Genomic DNA, 22754 nt, shown 5'->3' on the forward strand with positions numbered 1-22754 from the left:
TCAGCCAGCCAGGACTAGCAACAAGGAGCCCTTGGCTGGGGTGCTCTCAGCAGCACTGGGAGATCAGACTCACTTCCACCTCCAGGAGCCTCCTGCTGCAAGAAACTCCATGGCTACTGCCTTAAGAACTGGGCTCTGAAGGCAGCAAAGAAGAGAAGGTAGCAATCTTGCAATACCCCTGAAAAAGTTTTGTGATCCCCCCCTGCCCAAAACCCCCTTTTGGGTTGTGACCCCTAGAGTTACAACACCATGAAATTTCAGATGTAAACATCTGAAATCATGCAACTGACCAATTTTAAAACCCCTTGGCCATGAAATTGATCAAAATAGACCATGAATATGATAGGACCTTACTCATATAGTGTGTTGGGACCATGTTCATTTTATATCCGTCTTGGTCATCAATTTTTAAATTGGAGTGTTGTGAAAAAGTAAACAGAATCCAAAATTGGGAAAAAAATAAAGATAAACATAATTTGAAACCCAGTTAATGTATAAAGTCCAGAATATGTATAGCAGCAAACCTGGTAACATTGCAGAATATTCCATTGAGAAATAACTAATTTGGCTCTTTTGGACTCTTCCCCAGCACTGTATTTATTAAGAACCATTCAATCTCTATTAACTAAGAGTAAAAATCACTGCAATTAAATAGGTTTAATACCCAGAAATGCAGCCAATTGCCTTAACCCAGACCTTAATATGAGAGCACTGGAGAATACACTGTAGAGAAGAGAGCTGTATTGGGACAGGATGGACAAGGTGGCATAATGTATCTTTTCCTTCTGTATTTACTATGAGTAGCTTGGCTCATTTACATCTCCCTGGTTTGTCATTCCTCTGTTAAGAACTAGAAATGCCATACTGATAACTGTGATGTTTAGAGCAGTATTTGCTACTATTGAAAAGAGATCTGAGCCTCTGCATCATTTCTATAACCATGATGAATGTGCCGTTAGTAATATTGAATAACAAGGAGTCAGGATTCTCAGGGGAGACTTTGATTGTGTATATAAGCAGTCCTCTCATTTGGAGTCCTGGAAACATCCAGTTGACACTGAGTTTGCTCAATAATTTAATATAGGTACATTCATTACTCGTTATCAATCCTTACCCAGTTTGGGCTTGCTGCTGATCCCACATCAGTGTAAATCAGGAAAAACTCCACTGAAGTTACTAGACTTACTCTGGTGTAAATCCAGTGTAAAGACAGGACCTTTGTCTGCAATTTGACTGGACTTAGTTTCCAAACTTCTTTGTTAGTCGATGCATTTAGATTGAACCACTAGATATGCTGCTCATGGCTAAAAGCTAACATGGAAATAATGCCCATAATATTTATAACCTACTTCTCTTCACTGTCTATTCTTATATATCAAAGATGAATGTAACATATGTGGGGCCAGCATCACCCTGCCGATAGAGCTCATCTGTTCTATATTTCTCTGTCCTAACTTTTTTTTTCTGTATCTATTTCCATGTATGCCAGTTTACTACAAATATGGCTGTTCTATATTGCCAATGTAACACGATGTTACACAGAACTGCAGTTGACCTTTTGGGATTTTTTTTTCCTGTCATATCTCAGTAAATAACGCTGACAAGAGAAATTGAGTTGGAATAAATGCTATTCAGTTATACTGATGTGGTTACATAGGGCTCCTGTAATGGCAGTATATTAAAGGCAGCAGCACTTCATTGATCATATAGTGTCTGAATAAGCCAATTAAACTGTACTGATTACAATTTTAATTCAATGCACTAACAATAAAAATATATTAAGGTCGTGACAGACATCCACAAAAGCAAGGCAATCCAGAGCTAATAACACATGGGTTCCTTTTCATGAGAGATTCAGAATAGGAGTTTAGGACCTTATCATGGTATTTGGGGAAAATATGTACTTCTATACATAGATGTTAGAAATGACTGCATCACTGGCTGATGAGAAAATAAAAAAGAGTCTTGGAATAAATTATTCAAGAAAACCCGGAAAAATTCAAGTTGTTGGAACACCAGAAAAATGTATTCCCTGCATAAATGATTTGATGAAAAGTAACGTTAATCAAATAATGAATTTGTTCAACAGTATTCAATCAGATTTATATATATCACCATTTTAGATCATTTGGATTGTGGATAAAAGGGAAAAGAAGAAGCCGTATATGTTATTTAAAGAGATATTTAACATGTGAAGAGTAGGTATTCCATTGGAGAGAGCCATGTGTCCTGGTATGAAAGAACCTCAGAATCAACAGGTAATATACAAACATCCCAGGGGCCAGAGGGCCAAAAAAAATATAACAAAGGAGGGCAGTTAGTGTTTCCTGATGGTGCTGCTCAGCTGCAGGTGTCTAACTTTAATGCAGTGCAATTCACATTATAGTACAGAACTGGGCAACAAGAAAACCACTGGTGCCATTTTAGGGTGAAGTCCTGGCCCTATTGAGACTGATGAGAGTTTTGCCATTAACCTCAATGGGGCCAGGGTTTCACCTTTAATATTTAAAGATATACAGGGCTCAAACTGAAGGTAGCTAGAAGGAATGTTGTTCTTCTACTAAAACAACTGGTTTAACACACAGGGCCGGCTCCAGACCCCAGTGCGCCAAGCGCGTGCTTGGGGCGGCATGCCGCGGGGGGCGCTTTGCCTGTCACCGGGAGGGCGGCAGGCGGCTCTGGTGGACCTCCCGCAGGTGTGCCTGCGGAGGGTCCACTGGTCCCGCGGCTTCGGTGGAGCATCCGCAGGCACGCCTGCGGGAGGTCCACCGGAGCCGTGGGACCAGCGGACCCTCCGCAGGCACGTCTGCAGGAGGTCCACCAGAGCCGCGGGACCGGCGACCGCCAGAGCACCCCCCGCGGCGTGCTGCCATGCTTGGGGTGGTGAAATTCTAGAGCCGCCCCTGTTAACACATAAGGGAATGGAATTAAAAGCATTCCAATTGTTAAATATTTATTCACTGGGCAACAGAGACTACAAAAGAGATCAGACACAGTTAGAGGAATAGGTAGGGGGATACAATACACTTTGATTAAAAACAATAGGCCAGATCCTCAACTGGTTTAAATTCTTGTAGCTCTATTGTAGGCATGAGCTGCATGGAGCTTCATTGATTTATGCCAATTTGAGATCTGATCTAGAACTGCATAAATTTCCAAATGGAAAAGATACCAAACAAATTGACTACTGTATACTAAACTTTTTGGGGAATTATTTCCCAAAATGAAGGCGAGAATTTATAGCCTTAATTCATTATATTCACACATGTTCTAAGAATATTACAACTTGAATTTGATGAGCTAATTAACTTGAAAACAAACAGTAATAATATCATTAACCATTTTTCAGATTGTATCAAGGTTATATAGTGCTAGAAGCAGACAGTGGATTATTCATGTCTGATGTCATTGTCTATATATATGACTTTACAAAAATTAAAATTAAACTATTTACATTTTTGTGTGTTTGAGGAAGATAAAAGCATTTTAATTAAACCAAACTTACAAGCAAGTCAACAGAAACAGAAAAATCCCTGCACTCAATCCAAGGAATGGGGAAATCACGATGAGCAAAAAATTCCCTACTGTTACTAAGAAAGGGATTTTGACTCCCATCAATCCTTGACCTCTTAACAATGGCTGATACAGTATTATTTTGGACAATAGGACTATACCTCTTCTGCTTTCCTTTGTGTTTCAACTAGGCCTTCCGATCCTTCCTTCCTTCCTTTCATTCCTTGTCAACCTAGTAAGCTTATCCCTTCTTTCTCTCTCTCTATCTTGCATGAGGCAGCACAGCCAATAAATTGACCTATGAGTTCAGACAAGCCTATGAAATCTGGATCTGAAGTTGTCTCCCCTTTCAAATTTCACAGTCAAAGTTTCTCCATACATTCTTGGATTCTTCTGAAGATGAGCAAAACCCCCAAGCATGCAACTCCCCCAAGGTATTGGGTCTATGGACATGTGTGTGACATGATAAAAAAAATGAAGGGATAGGTCTGGAAAGCAGCTTCAGGTGGTAGGGGAAAAGGAAATTTCTAGCATAATGGAGGAACAGCGGAAAAGTCATAGATCTCCTGGCATGAAGAGTGGGTAGTCTGTCAGTAGCAGATGTGTTGGAAGAAGTAGAGGAGGATAGGGAATTAGAAGACAGTAATAGGTGGTCACAGCACTGTAAGAAACTGAGAGGAAGAAAGAGGACTTTGAAGGAGGGGGCAGAAATAAAGAAAGGTGGATAAATCCTCAACATTTAAACTTTTGAGTACTAACTGCTTATCTAACTGAAATAAACCAGTCTTTTCACTATTACCATGTACAGCAGGATGTTGTAAGGATTAATTAGGTAAGGTTTGTACAGGGTGTTTGAAAAACAAAGTGGTAATTACTTTTATTAGTTTACTAGGTTTACTGGAACAGTGAATGGCAGAGAAGATGAGATGCATTAATGGAAGAAGAACTGGCCAGGAGAGTGGAGACCAGAGAAAAATTTACTTATGAGCAGAAACAGTGAGTTTATAGGTAGGTGGAGAATCACATGTTGAAATTAATTTTGTTTGCTTTGTTTTGTTTGTTTGTTTGTATGATATTACAATGAATATGATACAATGTGAACAAAATTTTGAACAAAAATTGAAAGATATTGATGAAAGCATTTCATTTGCCATAGTAAGTCTTTTAATATAGTCCCACATAAAGTTTCATAAGCAAATTAGGGAAATGTGGTTTAGATGAAATTACTAGAAAGTAGGCGCACAACTGGTTGAAAGACCGTACTCAAAGAGTAGTTATCAATGATTCGCTGTCAAACTGGAAGGGCGTATCTTGTGGGGTCCCACAGGAGTCAGTGTAGGGTCTGGTACTATTCAATATTTTCATTAATGACTTGGATAATGGAGTAGAGAGTGTGCTTATAAAATCTGCATATGCCACCCATCTCGGAGAGGTTGCAAACACTTTGGAGGACATGATTAGAATTCAAAACGACCTTGATAAATTGGAGGATTGGTCTGAAATCAACAAGATGAAATTCAATACAAATAAGTGCAAAGTACACATTTATGAAGGAACAATATAACTACAAACTACAATATAACTATATAACTAACAATATAACTAACAGAACTACAAAACGTGGCATAACCAGCTAATTGGTAGTACTGCTGAAAAGGATCTGGGGATTATCACAAACTGAATATGAATCAACAATGTGACACAGTTGCAAACAAGGCTAATATCATCCTGGGATGTATTAACAGAAGAATTATATATAAGGAACAGGAAGCAATTGTCCCTGCATTGCTCAACAAAGATGAGGTCTCAGCTGGAATATTGTGTCCAATTCTGGGTGCCACACCTTAGGAAAGAGGTGGACAAATTGGAAAGAGTCCATAGGAAAGCCACAAAAATGATAAAAAGTTTAGAAAACCTGATCTATGAGAAAAGGTTAAAATGTTTAGTCTTTAGAAAAGAAGACTGAGGAGGACCTGATAGCCTTCAAATATGTTAAGGGTTGTTCTAAAGAGGACTGTGATCAATTGTTCTCCATGCCCACTGAAGGTAGGACAAGAAATAATAGGCTTAATTTGTGGCAAGAGAGATTTAGGTTAGATATTAGGGGAAACTTTTAAACTATAAGGGTAGTTGAATTCTTGAATAGATTTCCAAGGGAGGTTATAGGGCACTCATCTTAGGAGGTTTTTAAGAACAAGTTGGACAAACAACTGTCAGGGATGGTCTGGATTTACTTGGTCATGCCTCAGTGCAGGGGCTAGACTTGATGACCACTCAAGGTCCCTACCAGCCCTACATTTCTATGATCCAGTGATTCTTTAAAGCAGACACTCTTTGTGGGGAAAAATAATTATTTAATAAAAAAACCAACCAATTTTTCCATTGAAAAATATTTTGATGGAAAATTTTCAACAAGTTCTAGTGCTGATGTATAGAAACAGTGAGTTTGTGGGTAGGTGAATGATGGAAGTCACAAGTATAATTAATTTTGTTCTTCCGGCCTATGACTACAAATGTGATGCAAAATACAACTAAGAAGGTCCAGAAGAATCAACAGAAAGGATTCAGAAAAAGCAAGACTGGAAAGTATGAGAGGAGTAAGCTACTTATGCAATTCATTGTAGCAAACAAAGTAATAAATCTGGGGACAAATAAAATAAATATACACTGAAAAATCATAGCTTTAAATCACAGAGCAGGCTAAGGATTACGGGATTAGAGTGACAACAATCAAAATCAGCACAACGCTTAGAAGCAGTAAAACAAGAGAAACATAATTCTGGAAGGTATAATGAGAAGTGCTGAATACAAGTTGCAGGAAGTTTTTCTGACTCTAAATGAGGGAGCTATTGAGGCCACATTTAAAATAAGTTGATTTCAGGCTGCTTTATTATACTGCAAATAAAGATGACATTATGGAGAAGTAGAAGGCTCAGCAGATGGCAACTCAAATTATTTAAGGATTGTCTTAATGTAGTTATGTTAAAATACTAGAGAAAGTAGGATTGTATTCTCTGGAAAAGAAAAGACTAAGAAATGATATGATAACCTTGAAGTGTATTCTTAATAGAACAGAAAAGATGTGTTACACTCGCATCTAATTTGTATGCACCTTCCTCTAAAATATAAATAGTTAAATAATAGATAGGGCACAGGGTGCAAATTTAAACTTTCATATACACCTGCTCACTGATAGTGAATTTTAATCTCACGTGCCCTGAAACTCATTTTCAGATCCTTCCTAAAACGGCAGGGGCACAGGGTTTCTAAAGCCCCTTTTCAGTATTCCATGGCTCTGACAACTAAATGAATCAGACAAGCATCGGACCTCATCCTTGCAATTAGGACCAGGCATGCACAATTACCTTGCAAGAATATGATGAGACAAAATTAAATTTAAATTTCTAACTTAGCCAATAAATTTTGCAAAAGGCTATTTTTTCTAGGAATTATTCCTGTGGCAAGAGCTACATGAAATGAAAAGGAAAAGATATAACTTTTTCAAAAAGAAATTCTATTGTTGCTTTTCTGCTATCCCTCTTTAAGATATTCACTGTTCCATTGGCTCCCTGAAGCCTCCCCTGATTATAAATTGCACTCAGCCAATCAGGGAACAGAAATAATACCATGTGGATTATGTAACTACTTACAACAAATCAATATAGCTTCAGTTTTGACTATCAGCTATTCCCATTTACCTATTCACAATCCAGAGATTAAGAAAATATTTGCAAAAATATGCCAAGTATCTTCCAATAAGTACATTGCTAGAAATTAGTATTCTTATAGACATTCCATGAGCAGAAAAAACATGTTAAATTAATTCAGTAAATTATTCACTGAATTTTTTTCTATGCTACAAATAACTGGAATATAGCATGTTTGAATAGGAAACCAAGCTAATCCAATACGAAAGTTGTGCAGTGTTTATTTTCTTGAATGAAGACTAGGAGGGCTTCATTTGCAGAAATTGTTACCTTATTCTTAGTTCTTGTTTCTGGTCTTTATGCATTTCCTATGCATCATTTGGATTAGACCTCTGTTATATTTACATTTTCTTGAAGAGGAACTCTAAGTCTATGCCTTGTTGATGGCAAATCCAGTTGGAGTTGGACTCCAGATACCTTTCCTTTATGATCTCTTCATAGAGGTCAAATGCTGTATGCCAAAAGAGTTTGTATGAAATTCTCATGCAGAAATTTAAACCACTATGGGGTTGAACATCTCATGAAAGAAGACCAATGTCCAGAACATTGGAGCTCGGTTACTAGAACTCCCGGTGCATCTGAGGGGGTCAAGTGCCTCAGAGAGTATTGACAAGTTCTCTACCTAGGCTGCAAGCAGAGTTCAAATGGTCGCAGAAAACCAGAAGTTCTTCAATGAAGATGTCTCATTGCCTCCATGTCTCCCATGGACACAAAAAAGTCTTTGCTCTGAGACACAGTTCAGGATTTATCAAATCTGTGTACTGTATATCTGTGTACTGTGTTCTGCTATATGGTTCAGAAACGTGGGTCCTCTTGCAGGCAGACTTGAAGCAACTAGAGGCATTCCTTATGTGCTGTCAGCGCCAAATCCTGAGCATAAAGTGGCTTGACTTTGTGTGAAATGTCATAGTGTTGTGAAGATCTGGCCTGCTTTCAGTCACTCATTATATTGAAAAGCCGGGTTGCATATTCTTCAGCCATGTCACCAAGAGGGACAAAAACACACTGGCACACTGTGCTCTCAAACGCTCCACTGCCACACAAAGGGATACAAACTTTTACCCTACCTGGTGCCACCTGTGGGGCTGCCCCACAGATTCATGGATTCACAGAACTGAGCCAGATCTGGGAGCTTGACTACATGATGTCTGGTATGACGCCATCAACCAGGGTCAGTCTGGCTGGTGCAACAGTTCTTAGTAGACTATAGAAGCAGCAAAGAATCCTGTGGCACCTTATAGACTAACAGACGTTTTGCAGCATGAGCTTTCGTGGGTGAATACCCACTTCTTCAGATGACTTGCATCTGAAGAAGTGGGTATTCACCCACGAAAGCTCATGCTGCAAAACGTCTGTTAGTCTATAAGGTGCCACAGGATTCTTTGCTGCTTCTACAGAACCAGACTAACACGGCTACCCCTCTGATACTTAGTAGACTATGCGTTTTTGATGAGTTTATTAATTTAAACCACATGGTTCACAGTAAAACGGGTTATTAAGAATAGAGTGAAAATCACATTAAAAAAATGGGGCCCCTTTTGAACTTTATTTTCAAAAATCTAAACATAAAAAAATGATCCACTGGCATCCTCTGAAATCTGCTCATTCCAGATAAATGAATAAAATTTTTCAAACAAAATAATAGATTATACTGAATGGTAGAATGTGAAAGTGGCAAAGAGAATCACTGAAAAGACTAGGAAAGTTAAAATTATCTTATGTTGCAAATGGAACCTTACCTCCATCCCCTCCTCTAAATGCTTTTTCAGTCAAGTCCTTAATTATATTAGCATGTGCGATTGCGTTCCACAGTATCCTTGTGTCATTTAGGATTGCAAATATTTGCACATGTGAGTAAAGTTCCACTGAATTAAAATAGGAGCAGAGATACCATTTGAGAACATAAACACATACATAGGGTGGGATTATCTTCCCACCAACACAATGGGACCCTCCATTCATGGAGCTTCTTCCTTTGCAACACCATCTATCCTTCCTCTGGACTTCATGGTGACCATTGTATAGGTCCAAGCTCAGTGCTTGGGAAGGGTATGGAGGATGGCCCAATGGCAGAAATGGGTGGAATACACTTTATCCCCCATTTAAATTCCTAGAAAAATATTGGAGCCATGCTCCCAGGGATTTTTTTTAATTTAGAATTTTAGAATTTTTTGTTGTTTTGTTTTGTTTCTGATTCAAATAATTTGGTGAAATTGACCTGAATCTGCATTTTCCAGTGGCAAAAACTTGCCAGCAAACTAAAAAAATCAGTTATTTGCACAGCTTTACTCAACTGGAACCAGAGGACCTATGGAGGTGCAGGGTCTTCCCATTGATGGCCCTGGCTTTCTAGGCTTCTTCAAGTATGGAGAGATACATAGCAACCTAGACCATGGTATTAGTGGACCAATCCCACTTCACACAGGACCAATATGGAAGAGATCACCGAGGAGATTCTTGCTGGGAAATGGCAAATCAGCTCAGAAATGGGAAATCAGTCAGATATTCCTTATAATATTATTTATGGTAGGTTAATAACTCTGAAATAATCTTACCCTATTGCAGGCAGACATAGGTTCTCTTCTGGACTCCTTGTTGTCTGCAAGCTTTCTCATCTAATCTTTTAAATTGCTATGGTTACTGAAGGTAAATGGACTGATCTCATTGTTTGTGCCCTAGTCCGGCATATCCTTAGACCTTTTTATAACAGTAGCAGTTTCTTAGTTGTTTTCTACTCCTGGAAATCCCTGCCAAGCTGAATAAACTTGGAAAACTGTTGAAAATGTTACCAGTTTTCATCTCATTTCCATAGTTATCTGAAAGGTGTGATTCCTGATTCTTCACAGCATTTCCCTGAAAAATCTGCTCACTGGTTAGCTATAGCCACCTTTCCCTTTTTTCATATATGTCTAATCACAGCTACAGGTTCAATGGGAGCAGAGTCATGCTCATAGTCAATATTTCTGTTGACATTTTGTAGAATTATTTACTTAGGCCAGGATTTTCAAAGGAGCCTAACTTGCAGTATCTTTTTTTACATAGAATTAGTTAATTTTTTTCATAAACCCTCAATATAAGACTTAAGTGGTGAATAAGCTTTTATTGGCTCTCTGTGCAGGGATGAATTTTCCTCAGAGTCTGGGAATATGGGCCTCTTTGAAGATTTGCAATGCTTTATATCAATGATACTTATGTTACTGCTTATAGGTTTTATCCTCTCTGGAGTTTTATTAACAGTTATTTACAATGGTGCAAATAAAATCCATTTGAAAGGCACTCCATTTTAATAGATAGCAATGTAGTTCCGCAACCTTTGATTGGCTATAATGATCTCAGGAGACCTAGAAATGCTTATGAGACTTGTGTTTCTTCTCCCACATTCCAGGCCTGAAATGACTGCTGAATGTGAATGTGAGTGATTTTAATGCAGTGCTCAATGACAGTGCAGTGGGCTAATGTTAAATCTGCTGCAAAAGTTTTGGATTAATTCCGTGGTAGGGTCACATACAATGAGCACAGGAGATGTGCCAGGAGATTGCACAGAGGATGGAGAAGTGTGAACACAAAGGACCAAGTCTGCTTGCCATTTTTTTTAATGGTGCTACCCAAATAAGGAAATCAGGATTTAGCCCTGAGTACAATTATGAAAATGAAGCTATATTTAAATTCCACATACAAAAGTCAATGTAGTTAAATTAAGGATCAAATTTGCTCTGCTTTGGAAATATATCTCAAAAAGGTAGCTCTAATATTCATGAGTTTTTTTTTTATTTTCTTCCTATCCTTATGATTAAATACTGAAGATATATGACTAAACATAGCTTCACCTTCTGTTTGGCCCTAGAATGGAAGTGAGAGGTCTCTATGGTTGAAACCTGCTGCCTTTTATTTTGGAAGTTGCCACAATACTTCAAATTCAAAATTATAGCTCAATTGCAGCATTACAAAGGAAGAGCGGATGGGCTGCAAAGGAGAAAAATCCTCATTAAACCTTACAAACATATCTTTGGTAATTAGCAAAATGACCGGGAAAATTATGCAAATATGTAAATAACTTTGTGTTAAAAGGGGCCCTATTAAAACCATCTGAAGTGGGTTAATGTATTTTATTGTATCACTGTATTGCATTTTAATATAAGCTCATATAAAAACTTACTTAGACTTTTACACTGACTTTATAGGAAGAATATAAGATATATTCAATAACCCCTGTCAAAAAAAGGTAAAAATCTAATTAAGCAATAAATCCATACAAATTGTTACAGACAGTTAATGACTGGCTTGAGTTTTTATAACAGCAGTAGTGTATTAAAAAAGCATTAGCTTGTTGTACTGTGGCTGGAGCGGTTGTGCAGAAAAATTAGTCATTCTGGCATTTCATGACTAATTTGCCATCACTTGGAGGAACACAGATGATGACGTGCTTGGCTTAGAGAATGTGCACTAGTATTGCAAAATCTGTAAAGGAAAGAGCTTAGTCTCAATATCTATAGGTATCTGTAATGAATTTATGATAGCCAGATTGGTTAATTTCCAGTTTTAAAGGTGATGTTCTTCACGATAGATTCAACATTTAATGGCCAACAATGACAGAGCAAAAATAAAGACATTAATAATTACTATCAAGATAGCAAGATGAGTTCTGTACCCTTGTGATTGGTCACCACATCCTCTGTCACCATAATAAAATACAGGAACAAGCTGATTTAATATCTTATATATCAAATGTGGTATTTTGCTTCCAACATTTCTATCAATGAAGGATGAGCCTGTTCAGAGTACAATAAGAACAGACCAGAACCTCAGTTAAAAACTTGAAACAAACTGAATCTAAACCATTAAGTAGACTCATGCCTTTCTCTGAGCTCCCTAACAGGCTGCTTATTTTGCAGGGAGTTGAGCTCTCAGTTTCAGCTGTCTACTGGGCTGATGATTAAATTTTGTAACTGTGGGCTTTTCCCTGGTGTAGGAATGGAGAAGGAGGGTAGATGCATTCTGTGATATCACTGAACATAGAAGGACTCTTGCATATAGCTGAGATTTTAGTAGAATAGACATCTAGATACAATGCACTTGAGCATGTGATATAAGCAAATCTAACAGCCTGTTGGGGGCCAGAGAGGGCCTACGGGGCATCAGTGTCTTACAGGGCCTATAGGAGTGTATGTGTTGGCCTGTTGACGTCTTTTGGATCAGGAAAAAGAATTAGGATAGTGAAAGAAAGTGGTCTTATTGGTGATTCAATAAGAGGCAATTATCAAGGGAATGCAAGGCTGGTACTGAAGGGTGTGTGACTTTGCACCCCATAATGCTTTATAGAAATATGCTTATGGGTGTAAATATGACATAACAAATATGTTTTATGTTAGATATGCCATGTAACATATCTTTGCAAAGGTTATGATCTACTGAACATATTCATCCTTTTTGTATGCATGTATCATTTTTAGATCTGAAGTTATGAGTGTTGGCTCTATGCTTGTATTTTAAGTGTTTGCTGGAGGAAGCACATAAGACAGATTTGGTCAACATAGTGTGAAGGAGTTGGATTATTCAAGTAATTGGGAGTACTTAACTAGCAATGGACTTGGGAGATGTCAATCCACATCTGAGCTTTCCTGGGAACATTCAAACTAACATGTAAACAATGGCATCGACCTGCAAAAAGCTGAATCATTCATAGACATGTGACTTGCCCGGGTGGCTAGAGATCCCATCTTGTGGCTGTGATGTGGGACAAGAGTAAGACTATATAAGCCCCTGGAAATCCCTCCATTTTGTCTTCAGCTGGCTCAAGAGATAGCCTCTCCACCCCAAAGAGATGCCTGAAAGACACTGGAACAAAGGAGAGTACATATGGGAGTGTGAGTGATTGCTGGACCCAGACTAGGAAGGAGTCTAGTCTGTCAAAGAAGCTTATTGGAACATCTCTGAGGGTGAGATTTACCTGCATTTAGTTTCCTACTGTATTAGGCTTAGACTTTTGTGTTTTTGTTTTATTTTGCTTGGTAATTTACTTTGTTCTGTCTGTTATTACTTGGAACCACTTAAATCCTACTTTTTATACTTTAAAAAAATCACGTTTTACTTATTAATTAACCCAGGGCAAGTAATTAATTCCTGGGTGAGCAAACAGCTGTGCATATCTCTCTATCAATGTTATAGAGGGTGAACAATGTATGAGTTTACCCAGTATAAGCTTTCTACAGGGCAAAACAGATTTATTGGGGTTTAGACCCCATTGGGAGCTGGGTATCTGGGTGCTGGAGACAGGAACACTTCTTAAACTGTTTTCAGTTAAGCCTGCAGCATGTGGGGGACGTGGTTCAGAGTTGGATCTGTATTTGCAGCAGGCAAGTGTGTCTGGCTCAAACAAGGCAGGGTACTGAAGTCCCAAGCTTCCAGGGAAAGCGGGCTTAGAGGTAGTCTCAGCACATCAGGTGGCAGTCCCAAGGGAATTACTGTGACCGAACCCATCACAGGAAGAAAGGCCTGGTTGTGGTGGAAGGAAGAAAAGAGATGAATAGGAAGCAGATTTGGGCTTTGCCATTAAATAGCAATTGTGTTAGTGCAATTTAGTCTGTGGAATCTGTGTGAAGTAGCTCACACATTATTCTGGACAGCAAGGGTGCTATCTCTTGGCACATTATCGGTGGAGTTCACTATCTAGTTGACAAATCAGAAGTAATACATTTTACTGGAATTGTTTTACATTAATCCTCTGCCTTTAAACAACAGCTTAATGAAATAAAGGACACCAGATGGTAAACTCAGAGGCAGTAAAAATGAATCTGTCACATATTCTATGGGATTTCTATTTCTGCGATGTTTTTAATAGTGAGAGAGAGCCAGGTGGTGCTTTTAATTCTCCAGGATAAACACCATATACAACTGGTTTAATTTCTAGTCTTAAATATGTATATGTGTGACTTGTTATATGCTTAATAATAATACTTTATACATGCATGGTATCTTCCAACTGGGAATACAAAGCCATTTACAACTTAAGAATTAATAAATTAAGTTGTAAAACTCCTGTACCAAAATTTAACATCTTTGATGTCAAAGAAAGACAAACTCTTATTATAAAGCTCTTCAAACAGAGCTGGTGTTAGCTACAATATTAATATAATTAATACTTAGTCAATTTATTCATTGGTCTTATTAATTCAATGGGTCTAATAAACTTTATGGGACACAGTTTTTGTAACTGTGGCCTGCATTTGTATGCATGCACACTGTGGGTGAAGTTCACCTCTATATGGAGAGCCCACAAAGGCCTTAAAAACAACTTAAGCTCTCAAAATACAGCTTAAGTAGGATTTAAGTGCAACATAGTCTGAGACTGCAGAAGGGATGAATTTCACTCCATTTGAGCAATAGCACATGCATACATAGGTACTAAGTTTGAAGAAGAAAAGTTTCCTCACTTGGAAAGGGTACCTAAAACCTTCCTCCCACCTAAAGGATTTTATTTTTATTTTAGTATTCCATCCTTGGACTCAAATGTTTTATTTTTATTTTTATTCTTCCTTTTTGCTTACAGATGGAATCCTCCTGCCACACCCATCAAATCTGTTTGAATTATTAACATTAATGAGGGTGGTGATTTTATTATGCATTAAGGTAAATTTTAATATTCCATTTTTATTATTATGATGATGGCAGGCTAGATGGCTGCTTTAAAAGTAATAGTATTATTCATTTTAACCAGAAATTTCAGAGTGGGACTTGGCTAAAGTGAGCACCTGTCTGTCTGTCTTACTCAGCTAAGCAATAAGACATTTCAAAGAAGCATTATTCTAGAGCACACACTCAATGGGTGAATGGTGTGCAGGAACTCACTCTTCTTTTTTCACATATGTCCAGGAGTGAATCTGGCAAAGATTCAAATAGCTCAATGCAACTCTAATATTAATTAATTCTTATAATCACTGCCTTGTGTAGATCATGGACGCAGATGAAGCATTTCATGACTATATCATGGTAGTAAGGATGAATTTCACAGTTTGTCAGCTTGACAGGGATTAACAAGATTGATACTGAATCATAGGGAAATCTCTTGCATTGTAAAAGAAGAAAAGAACCTAAAATTGTGTGTGTGCTTTAATAATTTTAAATACATAGAAATATTTGTTTGGAGCTTTTTCTTTAAATCAATGTCATTTACATGTACAGTGCCTGATTCTCTTCCCACTTACAAAGGTGAAAGTCAGGAGTAAGGAATAATTCCATGGTAACTAATCAGTGAGATCCAAGTAAACCAATGAATGGGTAAAGTAGCAGTAAATGATAGCCATTCAAGATTTGAAATAATCACATCATTTTTATAGAGGTGTTACAGTCATGCATATGTGAAATTCACCCTGTGCAGAGTGCCAGCACAAATATTAGACTACTTAGACCGCACTGTGATGGGTTCAGTCACAGAGATCCCCTTGGGACTGTCACCTGATGTGCTAGAATTACATCTGAGCCTGTTTTTCCTGCCAGCTTGGGACTCCAGAACCCTGCCTTGTTGAGTCAGACATGCTAGCCTTCTGCAACATAGACCCAGGTCTGGTCCATGCCCCCTAAGCTGCAGACTTTAACCAAAAACTGCTCAGCAGGTCACCTATCTCCAGCACTCAGACACCCAGTTCCCAAAGGGATCCAAACCCCAAATAAATCCATTTTACTCTGTATAAAGTTTATACAGGGTAAACTCAGAAATTGTCTGCCCTCAATAAACTGATAGAGAGATATGCACAGCTGTTTGCTCCCCCAGGTATTAATCACTTATTCTGGGTTTATTAATAAACAAAAGTGATTTTATTAAATATAAAAAGTAGGATTTAAGTGGTTTCAAGTAATAACAGACAGAACAAAGTAAGTCACCAAGCAAAATAAAGCAAAAACATGCACATCTAAGCCTAATACATTAAGAAACTGATTACAGGTTAAATCTCACCCTCAGAGATGTTCCAATAAGCTTCTTTCACAGACTAGACTCTTTCCTAGTCTGGGCCCAATCCTTTCCCCTCGTAGAGTAATTGTTAGTTCCCGCAGACATCTTAAGTGGAAACCAGGGTTTTTTTCCATGACTGGCAGCCCCCTTTGTTTTGTCCCACCCCCTTTTATAGCTTTGGCACAAGATGGGAATCTCTTGTCTCTCTGGGTCGCCCCCCCTCCTTCTAAATGGAAAAGCACCAGATTTAAGATGGATTCCAGTATCAGGTGACATGATCACATGTCCTGAGAGACCTCATTCTTCATTATCCATGGGCTGGCCATACACAGGAAGGCTTGCAGGTAAATAAACCCATTCACAACCAATTATCCTAGTTACCATCAAAATTCTAAGCCACCATTAATGGCCCACACTTTGCATAATTACAGTAGACCCTCAGAGTTATACTTCATATTTCTAGCTTCAGATACAAGAATGATACATGCATAGGATGAACACACTCAGTAGATTATAAGCTTTGTAATGATACCTTACAAGACACCTTTTGCATAAAGCATATTCCAGTTACATCATATTCACACTCATAAGCATATTTCCATAAAACATATGGTGTGCAAGGTCACACCCACTATGGTTTATATAGGATTAAATGGTATATAAACCTTGGGCTGGCTCTTTGCACAGTGGTGATTTTCATCCATGTCTCTGGTGCTCTGCAACCTGCTAGATGTACCTTCCAGAAACTAAATTTCAGAATTTTGCTTATGAGTGCTATGTATTTGACAAGCCACTTAATAGCATCATTTTTTCTGATTGATCATTGGTTGGCAAGGTTTGGGGGTTATTGTATTGCTGTCTGAAAGGTAGCAAAGGGTAAGCCCCACAGGAACCCAAAACAATGACTTTAGACAGAGTCCAGTTTTCTGGTGCTCTAATAGAGTGGATTCCAAGTGTTTTCTATGAAGACTACCTCTACCATTCTGGTGAAGATGCATAAACCAGTTTGGACCAGGGCCAGGGCCCCAAAGACGGACAGTGGTACCTTGACATGGTTAAAAGATTTCTTGTGAACTCAGAGACACATACTGACTGAAAGACTCTGCTGGAGATAATACAGTTGGAAAAGCAGTAGGCATTTATAGCCCGGTGGTCCAGGCAAAAGTGAGGTAAATTGCAGGCTTTCACTCTGAGAGAAGTGCAGGTGTAAACCTGTCACTTCAAAGTATCTGTGCGGAGACAGCGACAGATTACAGGTATAGCTCAGCCCTGAACCATAACAGTCCTCTAATGTGTCCAAATTAAATCTGAGTGCAAACACATTATTTTTGTGAATATATTTTCATAGTTTTAGCCAAGTATTAATTTGTTCTTTAAGAGAATCTCTTCATTTTTGACATGTCAACTCCAACTTCTGCCTCTCAGAACTTCCTCAGCAATGATTCTGTTTGCATGGCCCAGCCTGCTGGCCGAGTCATAGGCCCTTATGCTTGATTCATATGTTTATGGATTTTACAATCAGAAGGGACTATTATGATCGAGTCTGACCTCCTGAATAACAGACCCAAAAACTTCACCCAATAATTTCTGCATCAAGCCTGTAACTTCTATTTGAGCTATAGATTCTATCTAAAAAAAAAAAAAAAAGGATATCCATCCCCAGGCTGATTACCCATCCTTCTGGCACAACTTTTGACCAAGGAACCCTGAAACCACAGTGATCCCCTAGAAACATTCTTTATTTTCAGTCAGTCAGCACTTAGTCCAGAATTTGCTGTTTCTTCTTTGGTTCTGTAATTCCTGCAAGTAAAATACTGCCTCTGATCCAGCAAAGCACTTACACACAGGCTTAGCTTTATACATGTGAGTAGTCCCATTAGAGACAATCATAATGATGGTCTGAATCCTGCTCATTTTACTTGTGTGTGTAATCCTATTGATTGCAATGAGGATGTTGGCCAGGGGCGGCTCTAGACATTTTGCCGCCCCAAGCACAGAGGGTCCGCTGGTCCCGCGGCTTCGGCGGACCTCCCACAGGCACGCCTATGGGAGGTCCGCCGAAGCCGCGGGACCAGCGGACCCTCTGCAGGCATGCCGCCGAAGGCACCCTACCTGCCACCCTAGCAGCGACCGGCATAGCGCCCCCTACGGCATGCCACCCCAGGGACATGCTTGGAGCGCTGGTGCCTGGAGCCACCCCTGATATTGGCATGAGTATATCAAGAAGCATTTGATCTGGTATTAGCTCTTTTCAATTTGTCCCATGTTTGCATCTGGAAGTTGTTATTCGAGAAGGTGGTGATGTCTTTTATATATTATTTGTTTTGCTGTAGAGCCCCCAGTGGGACAAACACTGTGAAAATATAAAAAGAAAGACAGCCTGTAAACGGGTCGGACTCACCCCCGCGGCGCCTCCTGCTGGTCACTTCGGGAATTAGCTCAGTCCAGCGTTTGGAGCGCCCTCTGCAGGCCGGTGATCTGCCTGTCCTCTGGCCCAAGTCCCTCCCTGGACCCCAGTGCCCTTTCACATGGGGTGCTGCCCCCAACAGTAACCCCTTTTCTCTCTGGGTTTCCCCTGCCTCGGGAAACCCCCACCCTACTATCCCCACTTCGCCTCAGTAGTGGCTACTGCCCAGTCTCTATCTAGCCCCCATTCGCTGGGGCAGACTGCAGTATCCAGTACTCATCATCGGCAAAGGGGGTTTGGACCTGCTTACCCCTAGGTTGCCCCTTGCAACCCCCAGTACCTTTAGCCCTCTGCTAGGCCGCAGCCTGGGGCTTTCCAGGCCACAGCTCCCCAGCTCCTTAGCCTGTCCCCAGCCCTGCTTCCCTCAGGTACTTGGTCTAGCTCCCTGCAGCCAGGCCCATCTCTCTCTACAGGCAGAGAGAGACTGTCTGCTTCTGGCTTCCCCAATCAGCCCAGCCAAAAGCCCCTTCACAGCAGGAGCAGGGTCCACCCTGCTACACAGCCCTAGTCACAAAAAAGCTCATGGTTAAGACAGACTGGGGATGTAAGGCTAAAGTCAGACACAATAGAGGGATACAACAAGACAGACAGCAGAGTGCAAGGTAACAGTGAGACTGTTACGATTAGCGTAATAAGCAGTGATAAAAGAACATCAGCTGTCTTTCAGCAAAGAAATGAGAGACAAGAATGCCAGGTTTTGTTCCAAACTCAACAGTGGACTTACCATCTCTGTAATTAATTTATTGTATTTAATATTATTTTATTATTAGCTATAATAATATTTACACCTAGAGAAGATGTGCTGCTTCATTAATAAGTGATTGTAGACTGCTTTTAGAAAATCAGATGAAAGATGCTACACACTAGGACTGCAAAGTATATTTTTATTTATTAGAAAGTGATAAAAATCTAAGACAAAGCAAAACGGCATCTGCAACAGCATCAATTAATGATAAGTAAAATAATGAGGGTGAAATAATCCTGTTTTATTCTATTCCTTAGTAGAAAGAACAACAACAAAATCACAAAACAGGGGAACCCTATTTCAATATTTACACTGATTGTTTTGAGTAATTCATAAGTTCAACATTGCTATTATCATCCCTTGCTTAGTGTTGTTGACATCGTGGTGCAGTTCTTTAATGTCCTGGGAAATCTCAAAAAGAAAACTGGAGAGCTTAAACAAATGCAAACCAAATTCCAAAGAATTAGGAGAATGAACGTTTTCAGGAGCAGACCACTGGTTTTGTTTGTGTAAGATACTTCATTAGAAGATTGGCTGAATTGAGAAGGAGATAAAACCTTTCCACTCTAACAACTAAATAGTATCTTTTCTAGAAATTGAACAGTTGTTAATGAACTCATGAGTATAGAACAAAGCAAAATACTAGTCTTGTTTAGGAGTTTTGCAAATTTTAATTCTGCTCATTTACAGCTACTTTTAAAAATATATAATACAGTGAAAAAGCAGCAAATGCTGAATATTAAAAAAGGTGTGAATAAGCAGCACAGCATTAAAAAGTGTTGCAATGCAATCTTATTCAAAGATCCCTCTACCCAGACACTCAGCATGTTCCTGTTATTTTGAACCCTGTAGAAGAAATCAAGATTGGTTGCAGAAGTATCCCCAAAAGCCCATTCTTGGGATGTGGAATACATTAAAAAATGCTACGAATTTTGTTTCAAAATGTTTTGTTTAGGCCATGGCATGGCAAGTAAATAATAAAAACCTGTACAAGAGTATAAGGGTATGTATACACAGCACAGAAAAACTTGGACTCGGACTGTGGGGCTGTTTCGGTGCTGTGTAGATTTCTGGGCTCCCGCTGGAGCCTGGGCTCTGGGACCCTCCGAATCTGCAGGTTTTTCTTTGCTGTGTAAACATACCCTTAATCTGATAGCAAACTATGGTTCACTTTGCACACATTTCTTTTGACTTTCACCTACACTTCTGTGACCGGTTTTTTGTTGTTCACAATGCAGTATTTATGGATGCAGGATCCTGGCTACTGGGTAAATTGAATAGCTAATAGACCGGTACTTCTGATTTGCCACATCTCAAAAGAGGGTTCTTGTTGACATCTGTCAATATTATTACCGCAGCTAATGTCCTCAGTTTGTTCTTAATGAATGCATTAGCAACAGCCAATGAACGGAGACTATCATTTGGGTTTCTCCTCAGAGCCCCAAATAGAAAACAAAGTCAGGCATGTTCTTGAATTTAGTAGCCAGGCATTATCATCAGCATTTGGTAAAGATACAGCTAAACTGTTAGTGAGAATAGAATTTGTGATCAGTCTGCACCATTTTTAGAAGCTAAAATGGCATGGTCTTGTGAAATAATACCTGAAAATGTGCATAATGCATCTTCTGTTAAAATTCATGGGATTTACAAGGTCAGCAGCCCATCTGCACATGAGAAGCATTTCAATTATTTTCTAGTCCATTAAATATTGCAGATTTTTAAAGTGTCCTTTCCTCTCAGTAAGTTATTATTTCCCTCCTCCAGGAGAGATCAAGGGCAACACATCTGGAAGCTTAGATTTAATTATTATATAAACCCTCAGAGAAAAAGCCCACTTTTTCCCTTATAAATGTGTTCTAATTAGGGACAAGATTTTCAGTAGAATTTACAACCATATATATTCGGGAAAATATCATTTGCTTTGCTCAACAAGTAATGTTGCATTGCAAGAGGATGCATAGTCCTCATCCACTGGTTAACAGGGGAGGGGTTAAACCTCTCCCTCTCTTTCTGGAGAAAACAGCACAATGGCCTGTCCTGAATGCCAGGTAGATGGTTGGACAGCTGTAGGGTACTAATTAATTCTCCCTGAACACTATAACAGATGTCTAGCTTAGTCTTGGAACTCAGTTTTAGCTGAAGCAAGCTACACTTTTTACTGCAGGGTTGGGTTGCACCCAGACCTCCTGGGGTTCACCAGGATACTAGTGCAAACCTCCCTAGGGCAGGTGAGAGGAGAAGCAGGAATGGCTATTGGTGAGAAAGCAAACCATAAAACTTTGGAAGAGAGAGTGCAGTGGCCCCTTTGACATTGTGCCCAACCCAGACACAGGACTTTCAGGGGATCCTACTGGTGTTGTGTGTCTTTCCACTACCCTTATGATGGGGCTAGGCCTTAAAGGCACACAGAGTCCTTACTTTGTCTGCGGAAAGCCTGGTGGTTGTATTTTGTTTTAAAAGTAAAAGCACAACAAAGATCTTGTAAAGCACTGATAAAAATAACCAACAACATTAATAATGGACAAAACTCTGAAATCATTTCTCTTCCCTTCCCCCCAATTCCTTATCAATGCTTGATATTGGGTTTTTCTAGGAGCAGGTGATTCTTCACATTTATCATTCTGTTTACAATCAAACACACCAAAAAGGTATTGGAACTCCACTCATCCATGCACAATAGCTCCCTGGATCCCAGAAGGTGTGCCCCCATGCTTTGCAACATTCATTGTGATCAGTAGGAAGAGACTTGACTTTTCAACAGAACCATGGTAACTGTCTTGTATCTCCCTTAGGTCACCGATTCAAATCAGGCTCTGGGCTGTGGTAACTGAAAGCCATTATGACCTTGCAATTCAGTTATAAATCAGAGGCATCAGTGAATTTTCTGCCAAAGCAAGGGTCTGCATCTCAAGTAGTAGTGTGAGCAAACACTATAAGAGTCAGGTGGGATTTAATGGGGAGGGATGGAATTTGCGAGATCTGAGTTCTATTCCTGACTATGGCCGTGACTCACTGTGTCTTTGAGCACAGCACTCCTCTGTGCTTCAGTTTCCCTATCTGCATAGTGGGGATAATAATACTTATTCACCTCTGGCAAGAACATTGAGATCTGTGCTAAAAAGCATGATATACCTGCATATTATATATTGTTATTAGTTATTATAAAGGAGTTGAAGCACAGTTGTGGGTCTGTAGGAAGCTTGCATTGCCTATGATGTATCAGGTCTGTGATAAATAGAGAACTTCAGCTTCTATGCCTGTCATTCTAGTACTTTTCATAGCCACTAAACGTATTTTTATAAAAGATGTTACCAGAAGGCAAGCATTTCTTGTTATGTTCACAAACTTGGCCCTTTCCCAGGCTTAACCATGCAA

General features: G+C 39.3%; 1 long non-coding RNA gene across 1 annotated transcript; it reads left to right on the forward strand.

Annotated features, from left to right (window-relative positions):
- Positions 1 to 2960: 2960 nt before the first annotated feature.
- On the forward strand, positions 2961 to 11224 carry LOC123362734. Its single transcript, XR_006576541.1, has 3 exons — positions 2961 to 3008; positions 4398 to 4521; positions 11065 to 11224. It is a non-coding gene; the product is annotated as an uncharacterized LOC123362734 (long non-coding RNA).
- The last annotated feature ends 11530 nt before the right edge of the window (positions 11225 to 22754 follow it).

The sequence above is a fragment of the Mauremys mutica genome, chromosome 2 (assembly GCF_020497125.1).
Source record: "Mauremys mutica isolate MM-2020 ecotype Southern chromosome 2, ASM2049712v1, whole genome shotgun sequence".
Taxonomy (NCBI): domain Eukaryota; kingdom Metazoa; phylum Chordata; order Testudines; family Geoemydidae; genus Mauremys; species Mauremys mutica.